Source organism: Pleurodeles waltl, chromosome 1_2 (genome assembly GCF_031143425.1).
Source record: "Pleurodeles waltl isolate 20211129_DDA chromosome 1_2, aPleWal1.hap1.20221129, whole genome shotgun sequence".
Lineage (NCBI taxonomy): Eukaryota > Metazoa > Chordata > Amphibia > Caudata > Salamandridae > Pleurodeles > Pleurodeles waltl.
Genome location: NC_090437.1, coordinates 1,319,910,539 through 1,319,926,887, shown reverse-complemented (window position 1 = coordinate 1,319,926,887; position 16,349 = coordinate 1,319,910,539). Strand labels below are relative to the sequence as shown.

Genomic DNA, 16,349 nt, shown 5'->3' with positions numbered 1-16,349 from the left:
ACTGCAGCTGCTAGGGTGTCTGTGCACTTTTGCAAGGAATCCATCGTGCACAGCACAGCCCAGGTCTCCAGCACTCTGTCCTGTATTGCTCAACTTGCTGAGTTGACCACTGGCTTCGTGGGACCCTCTTTTGTAGTGTTGAGATGACTGCAGAGCTCAGATTTCTTGAACCTGTGTTCAAGTGCTTCTGCGGGTGCTTCCTGCTTCTGCATGGGCTCTCTGTGTTGCTGAGCACCCCCTCTGTCTCTTCCTCCAAGGGACGACCTCCTGGTCCTTCCAGGGCCCTGGCAGCAGCCATTTTCTTCAACCGCGACCTTTACAACTAACAAGGCTTGTTTGCAGTTTTTCTGCATGGAAACAACTCTGCATCCTCCAGCACGGCGTGGGACATCTTCTGTGTAAAGGAGAAGTTCCTGGCATCTTAAGTTGTTGCAGAATCTTCAGCTTCTTCCATCCAGAGGCAGAAATTTTGCACCTTCATCCGGGGTTTAGTGGGCTCCTGCCCCCCCCGGACACTTTCGTGACTTTTGGAATTGGTCCCCTTCCTTTACAGGTCCTCAGGTCCAGGAATCTGTCTTCAGTGCTTTGCAGTCTGTTGTGGTCTTTGCAGAATCCCCTATCACGACTTTAACGTGTTTCTGGGGAAGTAGGGTAACTTTACTCCTACTTTTCAGGGTCTTGTGGTGCGGTATCTTGGACACCCTTAGTGTTTTCTTGCACTCCCAGCGACCCTCTACACACTACACTAGCCTAGGGGTCCATTAGTGGTTTGCATTCCACTTTCTTAGTATATGGTTTGTGTTGCCCCTAGGCCTATTGCATCCTATTGTATTCTACAGTGTTTGCACTACTTTTCTAACTGTTTACTTACCTGATTTTGGTTTGTGTATTTTACTTACCTCCTAAGGGAATTTATTCTCTGAGATATTTCTGACACATTCTCACTAAAATAAAATAACTTTATTTTTAGTAACTCTGAGTATTGTGATTCTTATGATATAGTGCTATATGATATAAGTGGCATAGTAGGAGCTTTGCATGTCTCCTAGTTCAGTCTAAGCTGCTCTGCTATATCTACCTCTAGCAGCCTAAACTGCTAGAACACTACTAATCTACTAGTAAGGGATAACTGGACCTGGCACAAGGTGTAAGTACCATCAGGTACCCACTATAAGCCAGGCCAGCCTCCTACAATTGGGCACAAGGCCCCTCCAGAACCAGTGGAGACGACAGCCACTTGAGAGACTGTGGCTTTGCACTCCCCAGGTCCAGGCAGTCGGAAAACCACCCACTTGAGAGACTGTGGCCTTGCTCTCCCCAGGACCTTGCAGTGGGCAAGCCACCCTAGAGAGACTGTGGCTTTGCACTCCCCAGGACCAAGCAGTGGGCAAACCACCCACTTGAGAGACTGTGGCCTAGCACTGCCCAGGACAGAGTGATGGGCATTTGCCCCCTCCAGGACCAGTGGCATTGTACCATCTTCCGGCTGAGGTGCCCCCCCTTCCCCCACCCCCCTGAGGTGCCTGTGTATTTTCGACCTGATGCACCTACGGTGTTCCCTCTGTGTTGTTGCAGGAGTCAAGTGGGGCCTTGGCCTATGTGATGTGGCCCTGTGGCCCACGGACATTGTGGACTGGGCTGTGTCCCTCCATTTGTATATATGTATATACTGTTTTGATTTTGAAGCGCAAACTTTTAGAATTTTATCTTATTACACTCACTCTAATCAATTCCTTTTGTCCTTGCATTATTCCTGAGGGATGTGAGGTAAATATGTTTTCTTACTGTGTACTGTTTCCGCTGTGCTTTTGATGTCATTGGTACAGACCTGGAAAAGGTGGCGGATAGGTGTGTCATATGACTGTGGGCGGTACATTGTCTTCCGCCTGGTTGCTGGCGGTTACTGCTGCGGTGCTTGTTGCTACCGCCGTGGCGGTCGGTATGTTAAAATGGCTGTTTGTCTGAGCGGTTTCCGCCGTGGTCATAATTCCCTTTTTGTTACTGCTGGCCTGTTGGCGGTGTCACTGCCGCTTTATCACCAGCCGGCAGGGCTGCAATGAGGACCTTAATGAAGAGAAATACCTTTATTTTGCCTCATTTTTCACTCTTTCTATGTGTGCTGCCTTCGGAGCATTCATGCCCTTTTCTAAGTTTTCTTTTGACACAGGGCAGCGCTGCACTAAGCCTTGTTCCAAAATAATTCTGTTTTTTTTTCTTCATTTGCATCTCCCCCAAGCCCGTGTTGATTTCTTTCTCGGGTTTCAGTGTTCATTTGCTGTTTGACTTGGGGGACAATTATTTTGGTGTGCGCAAGTTGGTAATTGTTGGGATGTCTAAATGACTTTTTGCGATGTATTGTGGAATGTTCTTTCCTCCGGCCTTTCAGTTGCATCAACATGTTGGGGATGCGGCTGGTGAGGACATTCTGCACGCACGGTAAATAGTGACAGGGGAGTGGTTATCGTGAAAAAGTACATCCCACCTTCTGCCTCCTCATACTTCAGCATTCCAGGCTCTTTAAAAGAAGAGTTTCAGCGCCCAGAGGCAGGCACTGTGCAGAGGGATCCTTCGTGCATAGAGAGAAGCATCTGTCCCTGCAGAGACCTCTTCAGACACCAGGTAAGGGACAAGAACTGTGCATGGGCCCAGGCCAGCGCCCCTGATGCAACGCACCGGCCCTGACTGAGGTAACAAAGCGAACCAGGGACAGGAGTGACCCTTATCCTAGGGTTTATGTACCAAGCTGTTAACACCAGGAAACAGGGCTGAAGCTGTTCTCAGAACGCAGATTGCTCATGATAAACTGTTTTGTTTCAAAATAGAGAAACTCTTTTAGCTAGGATGACCACCCGTCTTAATTTTGCCCTGCTCTCCGTTGTCCGTGATGAAAGTCTTCACGGACAGCATTTGTCCGTAATTTCAGCCTTTCACCTAAAGGGCAACGGAGGCAGGGCAAAATTACCGGCAGATCAGTTTCCCCAGCTGGAATGAAGGGCAGGGAGCCTCCTGTGTTCTGAGGGATGGGCAGACAGGTAAGAAAAGGCCTTCTTGCCAGGGTGTCTCCTTCCCTAAAGAAATGCAAATGTGGATAACTGGTAAATCTGCAAATGTAAAGATGCTTGGAAACCTGCATTGACTTTAATCAAAGGAGTCACTTGAAGCTTTCTGATGGCAAAGATATTTTCTTTTAGAGAGGTACTGTAATGGTGAGCTGTAGTGTGTGGTTTTAATGGACTGTAATACATTTTATACCTAATACTAAAAAAATTTATGTTATTCACATCTGCATTTGAGAAGCACTTTTTTTATTTAACTGAACTGTATTCGCGCATTTTGTAGCAGCCTATATTAGGATGTCATTGTATTTATATAGCGCTTACTACCCCTGATGAGGCATCGAATATATGTTTAAAATAAGGACTTACACATTCACAGTCCTTTCAGGAACTTCGGTACCTCATAGTACTAACAAACATTGGCAAAGCCAATAGGTCTTGTTTACCTAAGAGTTATTGGCTTTGCCAATGTGTTTAAGCCATGTTATGCACCAGAGTGGCTGCTGTTCAACATGGCTAAAAGTTAGTGGCATAGTGGTGTGGAGTGGAGTAGAGTGGCATAGTAGCAGTGGCGTAGAGTCCAGTGGTGCAGAGTACAATGCATGGGGGGTACAGTGCAGTTGTTTAGAGTGCATTGGCATACAGTGCAGTGCTTTAGAGTGCAGTGGCATGGAGTGACGTGGGACAGAATAGAGTGGCATAGAGTGCAGTGGAGTAGAGTGGCAGAGAGTGCAGTAGTGCAGAGTGGTACAAGTGGCATAGAGTGTAGAGTAGACTCGAGTGGCAGAGAGTGCTGTGTAGAGTGGTGCAGTGCAGAGTAGAGTATAGTGTTGTAGAGTGCAGTTGCGTAGAGTGGAGTGATGCAGAGTATAGTAGCATAGATTGCAGTGGCGTAGAATGCAGTAGTACAGAGTAGAGTGGTGTGGAGTATAGTAGAGGCCAGTGAAGTGTTGCAGAGTAAAGTGTCAGCGTGCAGTGGTGTAGAGTGTATTGAACTAGAGTGCACTGGTCAGAGTGGCGTAGAATAGATTGTTTCAGAGTAGAGTGCAGTTGCATAGAGTGGAGAGGTTCAGGGTAGAGTGCAGTGGCATAGAATGCAGTGGCACAGAGTGCAGTGTGGCGTAAAGTAGATTGTTTCACAGTAGAGTGAAGTGGCTTGGAGAGGTGCAGGGTAGAATGGAGTTGCAAAGAGGGGCATATAGTGTGATGGCATAGAGTAAAGTGGTGTAGAGTGCCATGGCATAGAGTGCAGAGATGCAGATTAGATTAAAGTGACATACAGTGTATTGATGTAGAGTGCAGGGGCATAGAGTTGAGTGTTACAGAGTAAAGTTCACTGGCATAGAGTGTATTAGCTTAGAGTGCAGTGGCATACAGTGCAGTGTTGCAGAGTGACATAGAGTGGAGTTGTGCGAACTAGATTGGTGTTGCCTAGAATGGAGTGGTATGGCGTGCAGAGGAGCAGAGCGCAGTGGTGTAGAGAGGCGGAAAGTGCATTGGCATAGAGTAGAGTGGTACAGAGTAGAGTAGAGAGGCCTAGTGTGAAGTAGCAGAGTGCAGTGGCAAAATGTGGAGTGGTTCAGAATGGAGAAGAGTGCAGTGCAGTGGCATGGAGTGGCGTAAAGTGGAGTAATACAGAGTAGGGTGCAGTGGTGTGGAGTGGTGCGGAGTGGGGTGAAGTAACACACTGCCATTTCAGACAACACATTTTTTATTGAAATGATCATTACATTTCCACAGACGTACAGTTTTTCAAATCAAACTATACTCTGCACAGACAATGATGTGTGGAAATTACATCACCTAATGCAATGATTTGTTTTAATCATATAAAGGTATTTGTTTCCAGCACAGTTAAGGATTAACAAAAATGTGCTTCATTTGTACTCTTAATTTTGAAATATTCTGAAGTTTATTTGAATGTTGTCATGTGATAGAAAAAACTCTTTTCTAACCCCAGTATCCAGCTAGATTGTTGCATAAATCCTCTCACCTTGAAGTCAGAGAAAGAAGAAAAAACACTAAGGGGGTCATTCTGACTCCCGCGGGCGGCGGTAACCGCACGCCCGGCGGGAGCCGCCAAATGACCGCACCGCGGTCAAATGACCGCGGCGGCCATTCTGGCTTTCCCGCTGGGCCGGCGGGCGACCGTCAGAAGGCCGTCCGCCGGCCCAGCGGGAAAGCGCCTTCAACGAGGAAGCCGGCTCCGAATGGAGCCGGCGGAGTTGAAGGCGTGCGACGGGTGCAGTGGCACCCGTCGCGATTTTCAGTGTCTGCATGGCAGACACTGAAAATATTTGTGGGGCCCTGTTAGGGGGCCCCACGACACCCCTTACCGCCAGCCTCTTCCTGGCGACAGGCTGGCGGTAAGGGGGTCGGAATCCCCATGGCAGCGCTGCTTGCAGCGCCGCCATGAAGGATTCCTTTGGCCAGGGGAAAACCGGCGGGAAACCGCTGGTTTCCCTTTTCTGACCGCGGCGTTACCGCCCCGGTCAGAATTGGCCAGGAAGCACCGGCAGCCTGTTGGCGGTGCTTCCACGTTCCCCGGCCCTGGCGGTCATGGACCGCCAGGGTCGGAATGACCCCCTAAGTTTCCACAGAAATCAGAGCCTGACATTTGACTTTGTTCTTTGAGTGCACAGCAAATGTGATGAGATAAGAACAAGATTTACAGGCCTGTTTACCAAAAGGGAGCACTCGGAAGGATACTGTAAATAAGGTTTGCGCAAGGGAAGGAATTAACTAAAGCTGCATAGCCTAAAACAAATAAAGCCAGCAAATTGAAAGCAACAAAATGTGAGTTACGAACCACAAGGCCAATGGCAAGCAACGGGCAGAGTGCATTCCCAAGGAAGCACTTTGAATGTGCTTAAAGTGACAGCCGTGGGATACATTGTGGGGAAAGTCCAGTATTTTACTCCAGTCTGTACCGTGCAGAGGTTTGGCCAAATCAATCACCCAGGTAGTATGACGAGAAGACCTGGAGTGGTTTCCATGTTGCAGCAAAGGTCTGCACATCTATTCTATCAGTTTGCCACCAGTACCTATGGTGTAGACCTTCTGACACACCTCTTGTAGGGTCAGTGCTAGGTGGCAGACATGAAATAGGGCTTTAATGATTATTTAAGGTAGCTGTAAGTAAGGAGTTGACCTGGGTGAAGATGGTAGTCTGCCATGAGGGTTTGAACATTTAGTAGCTCGTCATCCAGAAACAAATCCCCCAATTTTAAGATACCTGAAGCATGCCACTGATGGAGGTGCTCTGAGCACAGCCGTTCTGTGCGAGTGGGAAGGCTTAGAAAAGGTAGTGCAGGAGCACAGGGTTTCTTCGTGTCAGTGAGTTTACAGGTTCCAGCAAGGCAAGAGAAAGCTGTGCATGATAACCCCGGATGGTGATCTGTAGAATGGTCAGTAGGAAACAATGAGCAGTGCATTAAGCCCTCCTTAAAAGTCTTTACTGATAAACCCCATCTCATGCAGGGAGGTGGGCAGAAAGGCAGCGAGCCACCCATTGGACCTGTGCAGCTGAATAATTGCGTTCCAAGTGCAGAAGGCCTAATCCACCCCCAGTCACAGGTAGCTTTATATTGGAAAGAGCTACCCGATGGCACCGCAGCAACCAAATCAGATGTGTGGCATAGCTGAAGAAGGAATAAAGGACGAGCAGGAGAAGGTTTGCAAAATAATACTATCATTGGGGTAGCACACCATCTTCACTAGTGCCACTTGGCTCACTACAGAAAGCAGAAGAGAAGACCTAAAAACAAACTGGGCTTGGATGGACCGTGATGCTCTGCTGAGATTTCGATCCTGGAAATCAGCGGGAGAATGGTAAATATTAATCACTAGGTATCGAAACATAACTGGTTCCCAGTTCAATCTGAGATCTAATTGTATATAAAGGGGAAAACGGTGCCATACGTTAAAGAAACACAAATTATATTTGACATTTTTTTACAGTTTGTTTGTGCAATTTACGTCCCAAATATCTTGAAGATTCTATGTGTACTTGACACTTAGGGATAACCCAGATCACTAGTTTGGCTTTTGCTCAATTTCAAAACCATTTAAAGGCATGGACAAAGCGGGCAATTGCCTTGCACAACCTTGCAAGGGGTCTGGCCCCTGCTCACACTTCACAGCACGAACAGCAGACCATTGCACCAGAAGAGTTTGCCAAGGTGGATGGGTGTTGCTTCTTCAACCACTTGACAGTAGCTCTTCTGTTTCTCACCTGTGTGCAGAGACAACTCCCTAGGTACCCAATACCTCTGATAGTCTTGGTGGATCCATTTTTTCTGATTTTAGGAATTGTCCCACCTTGTTCTTCTCTTCCTTATCTATCCAGTTCTGAGCAACAACCCTTTGAATCACTTGCCGTGGATCTCCCATTTGATCTCAATTTCATCCTCCTCTTTTATTATCTTTAATTGTCAGTCTGAGCTCCCGTTTCTGAGATAAATGTAGTCCCAGATATACAGTCTAGTGCTGTGAGACTACAGACATGTTGTGGGTACCTCACATCCTGACCTTAGGTGTGAGACTGTCGCACACACCGTCTGCCCTGACTCTTTAAAAAAAAAATAGGTTGAAAGTCCATGGGCGGTTGGGGTAAGCCAGATGTTTTTGTTAAATTTGTTTAAACTAACATAAGGTTTATTACCTTAATGTTTCCCAAACTGTTTGCCAGGGGTTTTAAAATGTTCAGAAACAGAATCAAAATGTTGCTGTTACTTTCTCTTCAAGAAAGAATCAGTAGATTTGGGTAGGGGTGATGGCCTTGGTGACTGGCCTATGCATCAGGACGTAATGTGACACCTGAGTGTAGCATACCAGGAGGCAATCACAAAAAGACCACAGTTAATAAATAGTGTTATGTTAAAAAACAGGTAATAAATGCACTGACAAAATAGTGAGGCATGGCCTCTCTTGTGTGTGTCTGTAAAACTGACGGTTGTTCTTGAATTTCTGTCCTGAATTTTTACCTTTTGTCCTGAATTTTTGTCCTGAATTTTGACCCTTTGTCCTGAATTTTTTACAGTCCTGTCCAGAATTTGCTTCAATGCCAGGTGTTAGCTGTACTCTTGGGGAAGTCAGGTCCCAAATCTCTAAAAATAGAAGTTTGCTGAGTTGTCCGATTAAGCTCACTGTGGATTCAGTCTATTCACAAACTCAAAATAAAATCAGATGTGACACTGAGCAGTCATCGAAAATAATACATTTCCACCCGTACTCCCTTGTCCCCCTAATCCAGCGATTTAATGTGTGTAAAGGTGGACTTCAATGGACTTCTTCTTTCTTGTTTTTCTTTCCATCAAGAGCAATAATTTTCAATGTGAAGATAACTCACCTCTTCTGGGGGTATTTCCACACATGCATTTGGAACAATTGTGAACTGTGAGTGAGTAAATGAGACAAGCAGTGAGTGAACAAGTAAATATCTGGGCACATGTGTCGCATCAGGATAGCAGGGCCCTAGCCAGACGGCAGCAGAGAACTGTTCATGGTGACCTGGAAGTAGTACTTAATTTTAGTGGGTAGTCGCCTGTGGGGGGCACCAGCACTTATTTTGAGGGCCTGCACTTATTGTTCTGCATCAGGCTATTACTGCGTGCAAAAGACACATGGGAAAGATGGAGCGAGGAAAAAGGAAACTGTCAGAAAGGGAGAAAGCAGAAAGCTGCAAGAGTGAACTGAAGGGGCAGGGAGTGTCTGTAAATGGATTAAAGAGGCCCCAGATGGCTTTAGGATTACGTTGTCTCAGTACTCCGTGCTCGCACATTGAAATGCACATTTTCTATTTACAAATTAACCACTGCATGCAAACATACAGAGGGGTAAGTAGTGTATAGTGTTACTGCATCACAATATAGCGTATTTGGATGGAGTTGGCTACCTGCTGGAGCTGGGCGCAGCGCTAGGAGAGCCCTTGTCATGCATACTTATGGTCTCATATACTACATCACTCATGACATGCTCTGAGACATCATTGATAGCATCTGTCAACATTTGAAAATACATTATATATATATATATATATATATATATATATATATATATATATATATATATATATAAAAAAAATTATAATTTTGCATATTTTCACTAAAAGCTAAGACTTAAGTGACTTTATAGTTACAAATTGTTATATTTTACTTAAAATTTGAAAAAATCATTTAGAATAAACAAACATAAACAAAGGTTAAATTGACATTTTAGTTAGGTCAATATATCAGTGCCAACATCATAATGTGAATTTAAAGAACACAGACATTTACCAGTCATAGTTAATACAGATAACTATATCTTGCACCCCGTCATGTACTGTTTATAACTTTACATATTATATTAGTCAATACATGTTCTATACCATAATTTATGACATCACTGATAACATGTCAAATGATGTCCTTGATGACATCACTCGTGAAATCGTCCAATGAGTGTGTTGGTTGGATCTATAGTATAGTGTTGTGTAACCACCAAAGTTCTTCTTTATCTAATATTGTTTAGCCTGTGTCTAGTTAATAGGTTAAGTGTTTACAAAAAGCATGTGCTCCTAATAATGATAGCTGTGTACAGGCATTGAACACATTGTAAATGTTTGCATTGAAGGGTTATCCTGTGTGACAGCTGACAACTTGTGATCAGCATGTTCCACACAATTTTTTAGCAACATAAAATGATGATGGAGAGACTGCTGAAACTTTCACAGTCACAGATCAAGGTTTAATACATTGTTCTTTTGCTCACCATGTCACCCCAGTTTGGACCCAGCCATATATAAATTAGCCTTGACCCAGCTCCCTACGGCAAAAGTTTAGCCCAAACTGCCAGGTCAGACCCTCCATGTGCAGGAAACAAGCTTCATGGGACTGGTTTCAGGGTATCACCCCTCATCCGCCAGGCTAGCCTGAATCCAGTGGCACAGTGAGCAAGGGACCCATGCCAGGACGTACCCTGATGTAGTGTATTTCTTGATCTCCAAACAGTTTAGTCCTGAGTAAACTCTCTTCATAGAGTGAATTCTGTTTACAGTACCCACTTCTCTACTCATATAAACTTAGGGCCAGATTTACAAAGCCCTAGCGCCACCAGAGTGTCACTTTCAGTCGTATTTCACTGCACCATATTTCCAAAAAGTGGCTTAACGCCTCCTTGTAAATACAAGGAAACACTCTTGCACTATGGTGGCAGGATGCCTGTGATGGCGCAGGCAGCTTAATTCAGCCCCGTCACAGGGGGAAACACAGGGGTGCGCCATATTCCTGTAGATAAGACGCATCCCTGCATTTTAAAAGTGGCACAGCGCGCTGCGGCTATTTTTGGCATAGCACCTCACTGCGCCACTTTGTTGTATATCTAGGGCTTAATTTCTCAATGTAGGTTTGGTGACCGTCAGGAGTCTAATACAGAAAAAAGCTGTCTGTAGTATGACATTCATTTTGGAACAGACGCTCAGTATTTTTAGGAACTTGGGTTTCTCTGAACAGTTCTATACAGATCAAACATAGTATGCCATGAGGGTTTCACATATAAATATAAGGTTGATTGTGTAGGAGGCTGGCCTAGCTTGTAGTGGGTACCAAGGGGTACTTAAACTCTGTACCAGGTCCAGTTATCCCTTATTAGTGTAGAAGAGGTGTTTCTAGCAGCTTAGACTGATAGAAGGTAGCTATAACAGAGCAGCTTGGGCTGAACTAGGAGACATGCAAAACTCCTACTATACCACTGGTGTCATAATGCACAATATCATAAGAAAACACAATACACAGATATACTAAAAATACAGGTACTTTATTTTTATGACAATATGCCAAAAGTATCTCAGTGAGTACCCTCAGTATGAGAATGCCAAATATACACAAGATATATGTACACAATACCAAAAATATGCAGTAATAGCAAAAGGGAGTAATGCAAGCAATGTAAAGTTACAGTAGATTGCAATAGGAGCACATAGGTATTGGGGCAACACAAACCATATACTCCAAAAGTGGAATGCGTACCACGAATGGACCCCAAACCTATGTGAGCTTGTAGAGGGTCGCTGGGACTGTACGAAAACAGTGAAGGTTAGAAAAATAGCCCACCCAAAGACCCTGAAAAGTAGGTGTAAAGTGCACCTATAACCCCCAGAGAGCACAGAAGTCGTGATAGGGGGTTTCTGCAAGGAAGACCAACACCAGCAAAGCAACAACAGTGGATTTCCGGACCTGAGTACCTGTGAAACAAGGGGACCAAGTCCAAGAGTCGCGACAATGTCGAGAGTGGGCAGATGCCCAGGAAATGCCAGCTGAGGGTGCAAAGATTGTAGAAACTGTGGATTCTGCAAGAACGAAGAGGGCTAGAAACTTCCCTTTGGAGGATGGATGTCCCACGTCGTGAAGAAGCTTGCAGAGGTGTTCCCACGCAGAAAGACCGCAAACAAGCCTTGCTAGCTGCAAGGGTCGCGGTTAGGGTTTTTGGATGCTGCTGTGGCCCTGGAGGGACCAGGATGTCACCACTCGGATGAGGAGACAGAGGAGGCGCCCAGCAAGTCAGGGAGCCCTCACAGAAGCAGGCAGCACCCGCAGAAGTACCGGAACAGGCACTTGGAAGAGGAGTGAACCGGAGTCCACCCGAAGACACAAAAGGGAGTCCCACCATGCCGGAGGACAACTCAGAAGGTTGTGCACTGCAGGTTAGAGTGTCGGGAACCCGGGCTTGGCTGTGCATGAAGGAAATCCTGGAAGAGTGCACAGGAGCCGGATCAGCTCCAAATAACGCGGTACCCAGCAATGCAGTCTAGCGTGGGGAGGCAAAGACTTACCTCCACCAAACTTGGACTGAAGAGTCACTGGACTGTGGGAGTCATTTGGACAGAGTTGCTGAGTTCCAGGGACCACGCTCGTCGTGCTGAGAGGGGACCCAGAGGACCGGTGATGCAGTCTTTTGTTGCCTGCGGTTGCAGGGGGAAGATTCCGTCGACCCACGGGAGATTTCTTCAGAGCTCCTGGTGCAAGAAGGAGGCAGGCTACCCCCAGAGCATGCACCAACAGGAAACAGGTGAGAAAGCTGGCAGGATGAAGCGATACAAGGTTGCAGTAGTCATCTTTGCTACTTTGTTGCGGTTTTGCAGGCGTCCTGAGCAGTCAGCGGTCGATCCTTTGGCAGAAGGTGAAGAGAGAGATGCAGAGGAACTCTGGTGAGATTTTGCATGCGGTATCTGAAGAATTCCCCAAAGCAGAGACCCTAAATAGCCAGAAAAGGAGGTTTGGCTACCTAGGAAGGAGGATAGGCTAGTAAGAAAGGTAAGAGCCTATCAGAAGGAGTCTCTGACGTCACCTGATGGCACTGGCCACTCAGAGCTGTCCAGTGTGCCAGCAACACCTCTGTTTCCAAGATGGCAGAGGTCTGGGGCACGCTGGAGGAGCTCTGGGCACCTCCCAGGGGAGGTGCAGGTCAGGAGAGTGGTCACTCCCCTTTCCTTTGTCCAGTTTCGCACCAGAGCAGGGCTGGGGGATCCCTAAACCGGTGTAGACTGGCTTACGCAGAGATGGGCAGCATCTGTGCCCATCAAAGCATTTCCAGAGGCTGGGGGAGGCTACTCCTCCCCAGCCTTCACACCTATTTCCAAAGGGAGAGGGTGTCACACCCTCTCTCAGAGGAAGTCCTTTGTTCTGCCTTCCTGGACCAGGGCTGCCTGGACCCCAGGGGGGCAGAAACCTGTCTGAGGGGTTGGCAGCCGCAGCAGCTGCAGTGAAAACCCCGGAAAGGCAGTTTGGCAGTACCCGGGTTCTGTGCTAGAGACCCGGGGGATCATGGAATTGTCCCCCCAATTCCAGAATGGCATTAGGGTGACAATTTAGTGATCCTAGACATATTACATGGCCATGTTCGGAGTTACCATTGTGACGCTGTACATAGGTAGAGACCTATGTACAGTGCACGTTTGTAATGGTGTCCCCGCACTCACAAAGTCCGGGGAATTTGCCCTGAACGATGTGGGGGCAACTTGGCTGGTGCAAGGGTGCCCTCACACTAAGCAACTTTGCACCCAACCTTCACCAGGTGAAGGTTAGACATATAGGTGACTTATAAGTTACTTAAGTGCAGTGGTAAATGGCTGTAAAATAACGTGGAAGTTATTTCACTCAGGCTGCACTGGCAGGCCTGTGTAAGAATTGTCAGATCTCCCTATGGGTGTCAAAAGAAATGCTGCAGCCCATAGGGATCTCCTGGAACCCCAATACCCTGGGTACCTCAGTACCATATACTAGGGAATTATAAGGGTGTTCCAGTATGCCAATGTGAATCGGTGAAATTGGTCACTAGCCTGTTAGTGACAATTTAGAAAGCAGAGAGAGCATAACCACTGAGGTTCTGGTTAGCAGATCCTCAGTGAGACAGTTAGGCATCACACAGGTAACACATACATATAGGCCACAAACTTATGAGCACTGGGGTCCTGGCTAGTAGGGTCCCAGTGACACATAACAAACATACTGAAAACATAGGATTTTCACTATGAGCACTGGGCCGTGGCTAGCAGGATCCCAGTGAGACAGTAAAAACACCCTGACATATACTCACAAACAGGCCAAAAGTGGGGGTAACAAGGCTAGAAAGAGGCTACTTTCTCACAGATTGTTAATATGAATAACGCTACCAGTGAAGTATATGATATAGGGTCAACGTCGCACATAACCCATGCTTCCTACAACTAATGGAATTGTATCTGTGATGGCATTAATAATGCTTCATATTTTTCTGAGCTATTTTGTACTTACTTTTAGGTCTTCAATGCCTTACTAATCTATGGAGCAATATGTGCAAAAACAAAACTTGGAAGATGCTATCAGTAAAGTCATCAGTGATGTCATTTGAGGTGCCATCAGTAATGTCTTTAATGATTGCATAAAACATGTCATGAGTAATTTTATATCTGAGGTCATAAGCAGTGCATGGTGGGGCGCAAGTTACAGTTAGCGCTGCTAACTATAAATTGTAACTGGTAAATTTCTGTGTTTTTTTAGTTCAAAATGTTAATATTGTCATTGACATATTCACCTAACTAAAACTAAAACTTAAAAAAAAAAAGCATAAACAGATATTTTGTCACACCTAACTACAATGTTGCTTTAACCTTTGATTTTTTTCACTGAGTTTCCACGGTATTTTGAACGTAAAGTAATATTTCATTACCAAATCTAAAGCCAACCCCCGCTTGCTGCCAGGCTCCTCCTAGGCCTTAGGTTCTGGGGACTCCAGGGACTTATGTTTTTTAACCCCTCCGCTGCCAAGCCTTTCTCCCCTCCTGTACTGAGCCTTTTTTGGGCTATTTGGAGCAGTTCGCGCTTGGGCCCTCATAACATTTTGTCCACATAAGCTACACACACCAAATTTGCGTCCTTTTTTTCCAACATCTTAGGGATTCTAGAGGTACCCAGAGTTTTTGGGTTGCCCTGAAGGAGAACAAGAAATTAACCAAAATATAGCAAAATATGTTTTTCTTGAAAAAGAATGGGAGAAAAGGTCTGCAGAAGGAGGCTTGTGTTTTTTTTCCTGAAAAGAGCATCAAGGGTTTGCGGTGCTAAAGTCACCATCTTACCAGCTTTCAGGAACAGACAGACTTGAATCAGAAAACCACATTTTTCAACACAATTTAGTCATTTTGCTGGACATACCCCCTTTTTTACTATTTTTAGTGCGTTTAGCCTCCTTCCAGTTAGTGACAGAAATGGTGTGAAACCAATGCTGGATCCTGAAAAGGTAAACATTTTTTAAAAGTAGATGAAATTCTGAATTCAGCAAGGGGTCATTGTGTAGATCCTACAACATTTTCCTACAGAAAATAACAGCTAAAACAAAACAATATTGAAATTGAGCTGAAAACAACAGCCATTTTTCTTTATGTTTTACTCTGTAACTTTTTCCTGTGATGTCAGATTTTTGAAAGCAATATACTGTTATGTCTGCTGGACTCTTCTGGTTGCAGGGATATATAGGGCTTGCGTGTTCATCAAGAACCCTCCGTACCCAGTGCCAATAAATGAGCTGCAGCTTGCAATGGGTTTTCATTCTATACAGGGTATACAGCAATTCATTTGCTGAAATGTAAATAGTGAACAATAGGTATCAAAGAAACTTTGTAGTTCCAAAATGGGCACAAGATAATGTGTTGAGAGGCAGTGGTTATTTGCACATCTCTGAATACCAGGGTCCCTATACTAGCATGTGAATTACAGTGCATTTCTCAAATAGATGTCTTTTTTACACACTGTCTTACATTTGGAAGGCAAAAATGTGGAGAAAGAAAAGGGGCAATTACACTTCTTCTTCTATTCTGTGTTTCCCCAAGTCTCCCAATAAAAATGGTACCTCACTTGCATGGGTAGGCATAATGCCCGCAGCAGGAAATGCAACATGGACACATCACATTTTTCCATTGAAATCTGACATGTTTTTTGCAAAGGGCCTAGCTGTGGATTTTGGCCTCTAGCTCAGCCGGCACCTAGGGAAACCTACCATACCTGTGCATTTTTTAAAACTAGACACCTAGGGGAATCTAGGATGGGGTGACTCATGGGGCTCTCACCAGGTTCTGTTACGCAGTATCCTTTGCAAACCTCAAAATTTGACCAAAAAAATACCTTTTCCTCACATTTCGTGACAGAAAGCTCTGGAATATGGGAGGAGCCACAACTTTTCTTCCACTCAGCGTTCTCCCAAGTCTCCCGATAAAATGGTACCTCACTTGTGTGGGTAGGCCTAGTTCCCGCAGTAGGAATGCCCCAAAACACAACGTGGACACATCACATTTTTCCAAAGAAAACAGAACTGTTTTTTGCAAAGTGCCTAGCTGTGGATTTTGGCCTCTAGTTCAGCTAGGACCTAGGGAAACCTACCAAACCTGTGCATTTTCTAAAACTAGACACCTAGGGGAATCTAGAATGGGGTGACTTATGGGGCTCACACCAGGTTCTGTTACCCAGAATCTTTTGCAAACCTCAAAATTTGGTAAAAAAAATACTTTTTCCTCACATTTCATGACAGAAAGTTCGGGAATCTGAGAGGAGCCTCAACTTTTCTTCCACCCAGCATTCTCCCAAGTCTCTCGATAAAATTGGTACCTCACTTGTGTGGGTAGACCTTGTGCCTGCGACAGGAAATGCCCCAAACACCACTTGGACACATCGCATTTTTCCAAAGAAAACAGACCTGTTTTTTGCAAGGTGCCTAGCTATGGATTTTGGCCTCTAGCTCAGCCAGCACCTGGGGAAACCTACCAAGCCTGTGCATTTTTTAAAA

The 16,349-nt window shown here is 45.4% G+C and overlaps 1 protein-coding gene across 2 annotated transcripts in view; it reads left to right on the top strand.

The window, feature by feature from the left end:
- Nucleotides 1-2,500: 2,500 nt before the first annotated feature.
- Nucleotides 2,501-16,349, top strand: part of LOC138251332 (uncharacterized) — a 59,381-nt gene continuing 45,532 nt past the window's right edge. For both annotated transcript variants that reach the window (XM_069205643.1, XM_069205641.1), the window contains exon 1: nucleotides 2,501-2,619. The gene's annotated coding sequence lies outside the window, so the exon portion shown is untranslated. The remainder of the gene's footprint in view (nucleotides 2,620-16,349) is intronic.